A 15074-nucleotide genomic window follows, 5' to 3' on the forward strand; every position below is an offset into this window, starting at 1 on the left:
ATAAAATCTTGAAAAGGTTCAAGATGGAAAACTCTAAGAGAGGTTTGGTACCTATTCAAAAGGGAACCGTTCTCAGTTCATCTCAGTGTCCTACCACGAAAGATGAACAAGAGAGAATGAAGAAAGTCCCATACGCATCTGCTATTGGGTCTATCATGTATGCAATGATATGTACTAGACCGGATGTGTCATGCGCTCTAAGCTTGACAAGTAGATACCAGAACAACCCAGGAAATAGTCATTGGATTGCTGTTAAAAGCATATTGAAATACCTTAGGAGGACTAAGGATATGTTTCTAATATATGGGTCTGGTGAGGAGGAACTCGCTATAAAAGGTTACGTGGACGCGAGCTTCCAAACTGATCGAGATGATTCTCGATCACAATCCGGTTATGTATTTACATTAAATGGAGGTGCGGTCGCTTGGAAGAGTTCGAAACAGGAGGTTGTTGCGTTATCCACTACAGAGTCGGAGTACATTGCCGCCTCATTGGCAGCACAGGAAGCTGCATGGATGAAGAAATTCATCGACGACTTAGGAGTGGTCCCTTCCATTCAGGACCCTCTTGAGATCTTTTGTGACAACGAGGGTGCGATTGCTCAAATCAAGGAACCTCGTGCCCATCAAAAGACTCGTCACATTGAGCGGAGATTCAACTACATAAGGGATGAAGTTGAAAAAGGAAAGATATGTATTCGCAAAGTTCATACAGATCATAATGTTGCGGATCCACTCACGAAGCTTTTACATGGGCCAAAACATGAGGGACATGTTTGTGCATTAGGGCTTCGATATTCTAGTGATTGGATATGATCTATTTTATGTATTGTACCGGAATGAAATTATTCAAACTCATTAATGTAACTATGGTGTTAATTTATTTGAGTTATGTTCCTATTTTGCATATTTCATCCATGAATAAGCAATTATTCTAAATTTTCGTAGTCGATCACATTTGTGGGAACAAGTGTGAGGTTTAGACTATTATGAACTTGGATTGGTATACATTCATGGGTTGAATGTGGGGCAAGGTTGCAACCAAGGTTCATAGATATTTGTGGGAAACAAATATTGGAAGACCCGCTCTCAAGAATTACTGTATAGGGCCTTTGTGGTTGATCACATGTAATCTTGAGTAAAGGCGAATATCATTGTATCCTCTGACCTGAGATACATATTGGGTTCGGATATTCACCAAGTACTGTGCCTTGATTCTTTCCTTCGCTATTCTGAAACATCGTAGTACATAAGGAAGAACTCAGGTATATTACAAAGTGTATATCTAGGACGTATGTAGTCAAGATGGAATTTGTCCCTCTTATTCGTTGAGAGTCAGATGTCTAAGGCCTGAAAAGTTAAATCTATAAGAGAGTGATCACTCTGTATCTCTTGGATTTAACATGACATCTAGGACGAAAGGAAATAATGAAAGATTCACCTAATCATATTCGAGATGGGAACTCGAAAGGGATGATGTTATTGAATGGCACAAAGTCATAACATATTAGGGGTGATGGACGGTGTGTTAGGCTGTATCCATCACTTGCATTAATTTCTTATGTTTCTCGTGCAAGTGGGAGATTGAAAGTATTTCGTATGCCCGAGAGACATATTAAATTAATGTGGCTAACATGTTATGATCCAAGTCGGGTCATACCCAATAACAAACTTACCGACACCTTATATGTATTCATTTTAACGGTTGGATTGTTAAATGAATACACGACACTTGAACTTTAGAAAAATCGGTTTTCTAAATTATGATCACTTGAGAAAAATTATTTGGATAATTTATATGTGTTGTGGATTTAATTATTTATAGGTTTAAATAATTATGTTGTATTTCATAAAATGGTTTATGAAATAATTACAAATAACAAATACATGCTTATTTTATACAAGTTTTATAAAATAAATATAAGTTTTATAAAATAAAACTTGTTATAAAATACACATGTGGTGTGCAGAATTTTGGTCTCCAAGATACCACACCCATGCTTGTTTTTGTTGATTTTAAGACAACACAAGTGCCAAGGGACATGCCTATTAGTTTACAAAGGACCTTGACTCAAAGTGAGCTTGCAATACACATTTAAACTTACAAAAAAAACTGCATAATCCTCTAAAACTCAGCTGCTGGTGCCGTGGCCTTTTGGTAGCTAAAAGGGGTTCAAAGTTTGGTTTTTGCAAGCAACATTCAAGTGTAATTAAATCCTAACCAAAGCTAGGGTGTTGGTGCACAAGTTTGGGGTATAACTACTTGAGGTTTCATAGTTTTGGAGCTCCATTCATCATCATCTTCATCATCATCTACCAACAAGCTAGGAGAAGGTATATACACTTTTCTTACTTGTAGTTTGTAAGTATGTTTCACAACTTGATCCTAATTGGGATTTAACTTTAATTGGTTAAAGATTAACAAGTTCAATTGGTAATGATTTCATGCTTCCGCTTATATTTGATTCTTAAAAGGTTTTAAGTATTATGAAACTTGTTAAATCCCTACAAATTGAGATTTATATTTACATGACTGAATGTTTCCAACGTGTTAAGCAATCAAACTTGTTAAGACTTGATTAAATGAAATAAGTTTCATATAGACAATTGATCACCTAAGTTGACCGGCGATTCACGAACGTTACAAATTTGTAAAAACTACATGTTGTGGTATATATAGACATATATATATGGTTGACATGAGATTATGATGAGTAAGTATCTCACTAAGTATATTAACAATGTGTGATATACATAAGAAATGAGATTACTAAGTTAAGAAATTCGAAATGATATATATAACGATTATCGTTATGATAACGTCTACTAAATACATATGTATCACATTAAGATATTGATACACTATATTTAGCATGATAAAATGATATTTTAATATATCATTAAGTGTGTTAACAATGAACTACATATGTAAAAACAAGACTACTAACTCAAGAATTACGAAACGAGACTTATATGTAACGATTATCGTTGTAACGATATTTTAATGTATATATCATATTAAGAGATATTCATAAATCATAATATCATGATAATATAATAATTTAACATCTCATTTGATATAATAAACATTGGGTTAACAACATTAATTGAGATCGTTAACTTAAAGGTTTCAAAACAACACTTACATGTAACGACTAACGAATACTTAACGACTCCATTAGAATGTATATACATGTTGTGTTTTGATATGTATTCTTACACTTTTGAAAGACTTCAAGACATATATCAAAGTACTTATACTTAACAAAAATGCTTACAATTACATCCTCGTTCAGTTTCATCAACAATTCTACTCGTATGCACCCGTATTCGTACTCATACAATACACAACTTTTAGATGTATGTACTATTGGTATATACACTTCAATGATCAGCTCTTAGCAGCCCATGTGAGTCATCTAACACATGTGGGAACTATCATTTGGCAACTAGCATGAAATATCTCATAAAATTACAAAAATATTAGTAATCATTCATGACTTATTTACATGAAAATAAAATTACATATCCTTTATATCTAATCCATATACCAACGACCAAAAACACCTACAAACACTTTCATTCTTCAATTTTCTTCATCTAATTAATCTCTCTCAAGTTCCATCTTCAAGTTCTAAGTGTTCTTCATAAATTCCATAAGTATAGTTTCATAAAAATCAAGAATACTTCCAAGTTTGCAAGTCTACTTCCAAGCTTTCTAATCCATTCCAAGTAATCATCTAAGATCAAGGAACCTTTGTTATTTATAGTAGGTTATATTTCTAATTCAAGGTAATATTCATATTCAAACTTTGATTCAATTTCTACAACTATAACAATCTTATTTCGAGTGAAAATCTCACTTGAACTGTTTTCGTGTCATGATTCTGCTTCAAGAACTTTCAAGCCATCCAAGGATCCTTTGAAGCTAGATCCATTTTTCTCATTTCTAATGGTTTTATCCAGAAAACTTGAGGTAGTAATGATGTTCATAACATCATTCGATTCATACATATAAAGCAATCTTATTCAAAGGTTTAAACTTGTAATCACTAGAACATAGTTTAGTTAATTCTAAATTTATTCGCAAACAAAAGTTAATCCTTCTAATTTGACTTTTAAAATCAACTATACACATGTTCTATATCTATATGATATGCTAACTTAATGATTTAAAACCTGGAAACAAGATGAACACCATAAAATCAGATATACGCCGTTGTAGTGATACCGGGGACTGTTTTGGTTTGGATAATTAAAAACTATGATAAACTTTGATTTAAAAGTTGTTCTTCTGGGAAAATTATTGTTCATATGAACATTAAACTATATCCAAAAATCTTGGTTAAACTCAAAGTGAAAGTATGTTTTTCGAAATGGTCATCAAGATGTCGTTCTTTCGACGGAAATGACTACCTCTTTATTAATTGACATGTAACTTAAATTTCTGACTATAAACCTATACTTTTTCTGTTTGGATTCTTAAATTAGAGTTCAATATGAAACCATAGCAATTTGATTCACTCAAAACGGATTTAAAATGAAGAAGTTATGGGTAAAACAAGATTGGATATTTTTGATCTTTTTAGCTACGAAAAATATTTAACAAATCTATACAAATTATATCCTAACTAACTTATATTGTATTATATATGTATTCTAATATATTATGTAATATTGGGATACCATAGACACGTATGCAAATGTTTTGACATATCATATTGACCCATGTATATATATTATTTGGAACAACCATAGACACTCTATATGCAGTAATGTTGGAGTTAGCTATACAGGGTTGAGGTTGATTCCAAAAATATATATACTTTGAGTTGTGATCTAGCCTGAGACGTGTATACACTGGGTCGTGGATTGATTCAAGATAATATATATCGATTTATTTCTGTACATCTAACTGTGGATAACTAGTTGTAGGTTACTAACGAGGACAGCTGACTTAATACACTCAAATCTTTAAAACATAATAAAAATGGTTGTAATTATATTTTAATCATACTTTTATATATATGTACATATTTGTATAGGTTCGTGAATCGATCCGTGGCCAAGTCTTATTTCCGAGGAAGGAAATATCTGTGAAAGTGAGTTATAGTCCCACTTTTAAAATCTAATATTTTTGGGATGAGAATACATGCAGGTTTTATAAATGATTTAAAAAATAGACACAAGTACGTGAAACTACATTCTATGGTTGAATTATCGAAATCGAATATGCCCCTTTTTATTAAGTCTGGTAATCTAAGAATTAGGGAACAGACACCCTAATTGACGCGAATCCTAAAGATAGATCTATTGGGCCTAACAAACCCCATCCAAAGTACCGGATACTTTAGTACTTCGAAATTTATATCATATCCGAAGGGTGTCCCGGAATAATGGGGATATTCTTATATATGCATCTTGTTAATGTCGGTTACCAGGTGTTCACCATATGAATGATTTTTATCTCTATGTATGGGATGTGTATTGAAATATGAAATCTTGTGGTCTATTGTTACGATTTGATATATATAAGTTAAACCTATAACTCACCAACATTTTTGTTGACGTTTAAAGTAAGTTTATTCTCAGGTGAATACTAAGAGCTTCCGCTGTTGCATATTAAAATAAGGACAAGATTTGGAGTCCATGTTTGTATGATATTGTGTAAAAACTGCATTCAAGAAACATATGTCGATGTAATATATTTCTATTGTAAACCATTATGTAATGATCGTGTGTAAACAGTATATTTTAGATTATCATTATTTGATAATCTACGTAATGCTTTTGAAACCTTTATTGATAAAATAAAGGTTATGGTTGTTTTAAAAATGAATGCAGTCTTTGATAAACGTCTCATATAGAGGTCAAAACTTCGCAACGAAATCAATTAATATGGAACGTTTATAATCAATATGAACGGGACATTTCAAAAGCCTAGCTACCTCCCGGTGTAGCCGTAAATATTTTTTAATTGGTAGTGTGTACGTAAAATAAAATTTAAGTTGAATATGAATGATCGTCCAAAGGTCGCTACCATTGAACTTGAAAATGTCATACTTTTTGATTCTTAGCTCCGATTCAATCATCATTTTTTTTAAAATCATGTATTTTTCGAGACCTTCTGATCGGGAAACTGCTATAGGCGGTTTCCAAAATTATATTTGTTGAAATTAGGCCTTCGAGACCATCAATTTTGACAATTTCATCGATTTTGACTTTTAGAACTGAGTTTGACTCCTCGTAACTTGCTACATTTGATTCTAATTTCACATTCGTTGAAATTTTTACAGATATAGAGTAATTGTACTCAAATATTTCCAATGAATTATAAAAATTATAAAAATCACAAGTGACTGCCTTTTAGGGCAGTTGACTGCCTTATATGGCAGTCAACTTCTGCAAGCGGCGTCTGGCCTCATAGCTGACTCACAGGGTAGTCAGACGCTTCGTTAGAGAAGATGGAAGCCTAGTTGCTGTAGTGACCCGAAATTTTCCATGTTTATATATATTAATTGAGATTGATATTTACATGATTAAATGTTTCCAACATGTTAAGCAATCAAACTTGTTAAGACTTGATTAAATGAAATATGTTTCATATAGACAATTGACCACCCAAGTTGACCGGTGATTCACGAACGTTAAAACTTGTAAAAACTATATGATGACATATATATGGATATATATATAGTTAACATGATACTATGATAAGTAAACATATCATTAAGTATATTAACAATGAACTACATATGTAAAAACAAGACTACTAACTTAATGATTTTTAAACGAGACATATATGTAACGATTATCGTTGTAAAGAAATTTAATGTATATATATCATATTAAGAGATATTCATACATGATAATATCATGATAATATAATAATTTAAAATCTCATTTGATATTATAAACATTGGGTTAACAACATTTAACAAGATCGTTAACCTAAAGGTTTCAAAACAACACTTACATGTAACGACTAACGATGACTTAACGACTCAGTTAAAATGTATATACATGTAGTGTTTTAATATGTATTTATATAATTTTGAAAGACTTCAATACACTTATCAAAATACTTCTACTTAACAAAAATGCTTACAATTACATCCTCGTTCAGTTTCATCAACAATTCTACTCGTATGCACCCGTATTCGTACTCGTACAATACACAGCTTTTAGATGTATGTACTATTGGTATATACACTCCAATGATTTGCTTTTAGCAGACCATGTGAGTCACCTAACACATGTGGGAACCATCATTTGGCAACTAGCATGAAATATCTCATAAAATTACAAAAATATGAGTAATCATTCATGACTTATTTACATGAAAACAAAATTACATATCCTTTATATCTAATCCATACACCAACGACCAAAAACACCTACAAACACTTTCATTCTTCAATTTTCTTCATCTAATTGATCTCTCTCAAGTTCTATCTTCAAGTTCTAAGTGTTCTTCATATATTCTACAAGTTCTAGTTACATAAAATCAAGAATACTTTCAAGTTTGCTAGCTCACTTCCAATCTTGTAAGGTGATCATCCAACCTCAAGAAATCTTTGTTTCTTACAGTAGGTTATCATTCTAATACAAGGTAATAATCATATTCAAACTTTGGTTCAATTTCTATAACTATAACAATCTTATTTCAAGTGATGATCTTACTTGAACTTGTTTTCGTGTCATGATTCTGCTTCAAGAACTTCGAGCCATCCAAGGATTCGTTGAAGCTAGATCAATTTTTCTCTTTTCCAGTAGGTTTATCCAAGGAACTTAAGGTAGTAATGATGTTCATAACATCATTCGATTCATACATATAAAGCTATCTTATTCGAAGGTTTAAACTTGTAATCACTAGAACATAGTTTAGTTAATTCTAAACTTGTTCGCAAACAAAAGTTAATCCTTCTAACTTGACTTTTAAAATCAAATAAACACATGTTCTATATCTATATGATATGCTAATTTAATGATTTAAAACCTGGAAACACGAAAAACACCGTAAAACCAGATTTACGCCGTCGTAGTAACACCGCGGGCTGTTTTGGGTTAGTTAATTAAAAACTATGATAACCTTTGATTTAAAAGTTGTTATTCTGAGAAAATGATTTTTATTATGAACATGAAACTATATCCAAAAATTATGGTTAAACTCAAAGTGGAAGTATGTTTTCTAAAGTGGTCATCTAGACATTGTTCTTTCGACTGAAATGACTACCTTTAAAAAACGACTTGTAACTTATTTTTCCGACAATAAACCTATACTTTTTCTGTTTAGATTCATAAAATAGAGTTCAATATGAAACCATAGCAATTTGATTCACTCAAAACGGATTTAAATGAAGAAGTTATGGGTAAAACAAGATTGGATAATTTTTCTCATTTTAGCTACGTGAAAATTGGTAACAAATCTATTCCAACCATAACTTAATCAACTTGTATTGTATATTATGTAATCTTGAGATACCATAGACACGTATACAATGTTTTGACCTATCATGTCGACACATCTATATATATTTCGGAACAACCATAGACACTCTATATGTGAATGTTGGAGTTAGCTATACAGGGTTGAGGTTGATTCCAAAATATATATAGTTTGAGTTGTGATCAATACTGAGATACGTATACACTGGGTCGTGGATTAATTCAAGATAATATTTATCGATTTATTTCTGTACATCTAACTGTGGACAACTAGTTGTAGGTTACTAACGAGGACAGCTGACTTAATAAACTTAAAACATCAAAATATATTAAAAGTGTTGTAAATATATTTTGAACATACTTTGATATATATGTATATATTGTTATAGGTTCGTGAATCAACCAGTGGCCAAGTCTTACTTCCCGACGAAGTAAAAATCTGTGAAAGTGAGTTATAGTCCCACTTTTAAAATCTAATATTTTTGGGATGAGAATACATGCAGGTTTTATAAATGATTTACAAAATAGACACAAGTACGTGAAACTACATTCTATGGTTGAATTATCGAAATCGAATATGCCCCTTTTTATTAAGTCTGATAATCTAAGAATTAGGGAACAGACACCCTAATTGATGCGAATCCTAAAGATAGATCTATTGGGCCTAACAAACCCCATCCAAAGTACCGGATGCTTTAGTACTTCGAAATTTATATCATATCCGAAGGGTGTCCCGGAATGATGGGGATATTCTTATATATGCATCTTGTTAATGTCGGTTACCAGGTGTTCACCATATGAATGATTTTTATCTCTATGTATGGGATGTGTATTGAAATATGAAATCTTGTGGTCTATTATTATGATTTGATATATATAGGTTAAACCTATAACTCACCAACATTTTTGTTGACGTTTTAAGCATGTTTATTCTCAGGTGATTATTAAGAGCTTCCGCTATCGTATACTTAAATAAGGACGAGATTTGGAGTCCATGCTTGTATGATATTGTGTAAAAACTGCATTCAAGAAACTTATTTTGTTGTAACATATTTGTATTGTAAACCATTATGTAATGGTCGTGTGTAAACAGGATATTTTAGATTATCATTATTTGATAATCTACGTAAAGCTTTTTAAACCTTTATTGATAAAATAAAGGTTATGGTTTGTTTTAAAATGAATGCAGTCTTTGAAAAACGTCTCATATAGAGGTCAAAACCTCGCAACGAAATCAATTAATATGGAACGTTTTTAATCAATAAGAACGGGACAATTCAGTTGGTATCCGAGCGTTGGTCTTAGAGAACCAGAATTTTTCATTAGTGTGTCTTATCGAGTTTGTTAGGATGCATTAGTGAGTCTGGACTTCGACCGTGTTTACTTGAAAAATGATTGCTTAACAAATTTTGTTGGAAACTATATATTTTTAACATGTGAATATTATGTGATATATTAATCTCTTAACGCGTTTGATATTATGTGATAGATGTCTACCTCTAGAACAAGTCCCATTGACTCACTTAATAATAATGAAGAGTCAAATGTAAATTGGAATGATTCGTGGACTGATTCACAAGTTCCCGAAGAGGAACCGGAAGAAGAGTCGGAACCGGAAGAAGAATCGGAACCGGAAGAAGAATCGGAACCGGATGAAGAAATAGAACCGGTGGGGGAAATAATAAAACGGTTAAGTAAAAGAAAATCCTCAACCAACCGACCAAGGTTAATTTAGGTCAATGGTGTTTCCGCCAAGGAAGCAAAATATTGGGAGGATTACCAATTCTCCGATGAATCGGATTCCGACGAGAATTCCGATGATGTTATAGAAATTACCCCAACTGAATTTAAAAAGGCAAAAGAAAATAATAAGGGAAAGGGCATAAAAATAGAGAAATCTAATTCCAACCCCGATGAACTTTATATGTATCGTCAACCCCCGAAGTCCTTAAGTTGTAACAATGACCCGGGAACCTCTAAACTACCAGGTTTTTCTAAACCAATGTGGAAAACGACGGCTCGTATTAGGGGAACATCATATATCCCTAGAAACTTGGCAAAACGAACTAAAACCGAAGAAGAAGAAACAAGCGAGTCGGAATAAGATAGTTGTATTCGTGTGGTGTAATATATGTAATATAGTGTGCTTATGCTTTATGATATATGTAAAAATTGCTTGTATTAATAAGTATTTTTTTTTATGAATCTAACTCTTGTCTATTTTACAGTATAAAAACACAAAATGGATAGACAACCCAATATTTTAAGAGACCTACCCGGAGACATGATTGATGAAATCTTGTCTAGAGTAGGTCAGAATTCTTCGGCACAAATATTTAAGGCGAGATCAGTTTGTAAGACATTCGAAAAACGTTCCAAGAATGCCTTGGTTTATAAAAGGCTTTCGTTCGAAAGATGGGGGATATCACATTGGGAAATCCATAAGTTACGATGTGTTTACTTTGACGCATATATTGCGGGGAACCCAAATGCTATTTTACGCAATGGGTTAAGAAATTATTTTGACTCAATATATCCGAATATTGGACTTCATGATTTAGAAAAAGCGGCTAACATGCAACATAAAGAAGCATGTTATGCTTACGGATTAGTAATGTTCGCTTCTCACCAAAGTGAGAACAAGAACATCGGGCTACAACTATTAAACAAAACGTTCCCACAAGTGACGGAGTCGGTAATTGGGGTAAGAAATGAGGTTTTTAGATTGTTACGGGACTGTTGGACATTACGTAACCCTCGTCCCTTTGACGACGTTACAACACGCTGTCTTATCAACGGCCATAACGGTTATGTTCCACAAGACCAAGGATGGGAAGTAATCCTAGTAAAACCAGAATGCATGACTTGTTTCTGGACGTATGAATTACGTGTCTTTATTGCCTTTGCTGAACGACTTGTGTACTAGCTAGAATTATCTTCACAACCATCTTGTATCAAATTTATTGTGTGCTATATTTCATGCTATATGTAAAATAAGCGGTATTGTAAGTTTGTAAAATATTGTTTAAAAGTTTGAAAGCGAAATATTATTATAATCAGTTTTTCATATAGAATTGTAGTAGTTGAATTGTATATTAGCTACTAAGTATGAACTTAACGGGTAGGTACTACCCGAATTTAAACTTATAAAACGCTAATATGAAGAAAAAGCTTTTATAAATGAGTTCATATTATGCTACGAAATACTATTAACTACTCTTAATATTCTGTATGATTAACTTGTTCCATTTGACTATTTTAAAGAAAATGGCACCGACTACTCGACACACCGTGAATATGAATGAAGAGGAATTCCGTACTTTTCTAGCTTCAAACATAGTCGCAGTACAGGCTGCGCTACATACCAACAATAACCTTGGATCTAGCAGTACAGGAAATCGTGTAGGATGCACCTACAAAGAATTCACTGCCTGCAAACCTTTTGAATTTGATGGAACCGAAGGACCGATCGGATTGAAACGGTGGACCGAGAAGGTCGAATCGTTGTTTGCCATAAGTAAGTGTACTGAAGAGGACAAAGTGAAGTACGCTACGCATACCTTCATAGGTTCTGCGTTAACATGGTGGAATACCTATCTAGAGCAAGTGGGACAAGACGATGCGTACGCACTACCGTGGTCAGCATTCAAGCACTTGATGAACGAGAAGTACCGTCCCAGAACTGAGGTCAATAAGCTCAAGACAGAACTTAGAGGGTTACGAACCCAAGGATTTGATATTACCACGTACGAAAGACGATTCACAGAATTGTGCCTATTGTGTTCGGGAGCATTCGAAGATGAGGAAGAGAAGATCGACGGGTTTGTGAAAGGATTACCGGAAAGAATCCAAGAAGATATAAGTTCACACGAGCCCGCCTCCATACAACAGGCATGTAGAATGGCTCACAAACTAGTGAACCAGATTGAAGAAAGAATTAAAGAACAGACTGCTGAAGAGGCCAATGTGAAGCAAGTCAAAAGAAAGTGGGAGGAAAACGGTGATAAGGATCACCAATACAACAACAGCAGCAATTACAACAATAAACGCAACAATTATCCCAACAATCGCAACATCAATCGCAACTACAACAAACGGCCCAACAACAACAACAACAACAACAACAACAACAACAACAACAACAACAACAACAGCAACTACAACAATCATCCCAACAACAATAATAACCGCAACAACAACAACAATCAGAAGCAGCTATGCCAAAGGTGTGAAAAGTATCACTCGGGGTTCTGCACCAAATTTTGCAACAAGTGTAAAAGAAATGGTCATAGCGCAGCGAAGTGTGAGGTCTACGGACCAGGGGTTAATAGAACGAAAGGAACAAATGGTGTCGGAACGAGTAATGGCGGAGCAAGTAGTGTCGGAGCAAGTTATGCCAATGTAGTTTGTTATAAATGTGGAAAACCGGGCCACATTATTAGAAATTGCCCGAACCAGGAGAACACGAATGGACAAGGCCGCGGAAGAGTTTTCAATATTAATGCGGTAGAGGCACAGGAAGACCCGGAGCTTGTTACGGGTACGTTTCTTATTGACAATAAATCTGCTTACGTTTTATTTGATTCGGGTGCGGATAGAAGCTATATGAGTAGAGATTTTTGTGCTAAATTAAGTTGTCCATTGACGAATTTGGATAGTAAATTTTTACTCGAATTAGCAAATGGTAAATTAATTTCAGCAGATAATATATGTCGGAATCGAGAAATTAAACTGGTTAGCGAAACATTTAAGATTGATTTGATACCAGTAGAGTTAGGGAGTTTTGATGTGATAATCGGTATGGACTGGTTGAAAGAAGTGAAAGCAGAGATCGTTTGTTACAAAAATGCAATTCGCATTATACGAGAAAAAGGAAAACCCTTAATGGTGTACGAAGAAAAGGGCAACACGAAGCTACATCTTATTAGTAATTTGAAGGCACAAAAACTAATAAGAAAAGGTTGCTATGCTGTTCTAACACACGTCGAGAAAGTACAAACTGAAGAAAAGAGCATCAATGATGTTCCCATTGCAAAAGAATTTCCCGATGTATTTCCGAAAGAATTACCGGGATTACCCCCACATCGATCCGTTGAATTTCAAATAGATCTTGTACCAGGAGCTGCACCAATAGCTCGTGCTCCTTACTGACTCACACCCAGCGAGATGAAAGAACTGCAAAGCCAATTACAAGAACTTTTAGAGCGTGGTTTCATTCGACCAAGCACATCACCGTGGGGAGCTCCTGTTTTGTTTGTCAAGAAGAAAGATGGTACATTCAGGTTGTGTATCGACTACCGAGATTTGAACAAACTTACCATCAAGAACCGCTACCCACTACCGATAATCTATGACTTATTTGATCAACTACAAGGCTCGTCTGGCTATTCAAAGATTGACTTACGTTCCGGGTATCATTAAATGCGGGTGAAAGAAGATGATATTCCAAAGACTGCTTTCAGAACACGTTACGGTCATTACGAGTTTATGGTCATGCCGTTTGGTTTAACTAATGCACCAGCCATTTTCATGGACCTTATGAACCGAGTGTGTGGACCATACCTTGACAAGTTTGTCATTGTTTTCATTGATGACATACTTATTTACTCAAAGAATGACCAAGAACATGGTGAACATTTGAGAAAGGTGTTAGAAGTATTGAGGAAGGAAGAATTGTACGTTAAGTTTTCAAAGTGTGCATTTTGGTTGGAAGAAGTTCAATTCCTCGGTCACATAGTGAACAAAGAAGGTATTAAGGTGGATCCGGCAAAGATAGAAACTGTTGAAAAGTGGGAAACCCCGAAAACTCCGAAACACATACGCCAATTTTTAGGACTAGCTGGTTACTACAGAAGGTTCATCCAAGACTTTTCCAGAATAGCAAAACCCTTGACTGCATTAACGCATTAAGGGAAGAAATTTGAATGGAATGATGAACAAGAGAAAGCGTTTCAGTTATTGAAGAAAAAGCTAACTACGGCACCTATATTATCATTGCCTGAAGGGAATGATGATTTTGTGATTTATTGTGACGCATCAAAGCAAGGTCTCGGTTGTGTATTAATGCAACAAACGAAGGTGATTTCTTATGCGTCTAGACAATTGAAGATTCACGAACAAAATTATACGACGCATGATTTGGAATTAGGCGCGGTTGTTTTTGCATTAAAGACTTGGAGGCACTACTTATATGGGGTTAAAAGTATTATATATACCGACCACAAAAGTCTTCAACACATATTTAATCAGAAACAACTGAATATGAGGCAGCGTAGGTGGATTGAATTATTGAATGATTACGACTTTGAGATTCGTTACCACCCGGGGGAAGGCAAATGTGGTAGCCGATGCCTTGAGCAGGAAGGACAGAGAACCCATTCGAGTAAAATCTATGAATATAATGATTCATAATAACCTTACTACTCAAATAAAGGAGGCGCAACAAGGAGTTTTAAAAGAGGGAAATTTAAAGGATGAAATACCCAAAGGATCGGAGAAGCATCTTAATATTCAGGAAGACGGAACCCGGTATAGGGCTGAAAGGATTTGGGTACCAAAATTTGGAGATATGAGAGAAATGGTACTTAGAGAAGCTCATAAAACCAGATACTCAATACATCCTGGAAC

This window comes from Rutidosis leptorrhynchoides, chromosome 1 (genome assembly GCF_046630445.1).
Source record: "Rutidosis leptorrhynchoides isolate AG116_Rl617_1_P2 chromosome 1, CSIRO_AGI_Rlap_v1, whole genome shotgun sequence".
NCBI classification, from domain to species: domain Eukaryota; kingdom Viridiplantae; phylum Streptophyta; class Magnoliopsida; order Asterales; family Asteraceae; genus Rutidosis; species Rutidosis leptorrhynchoides.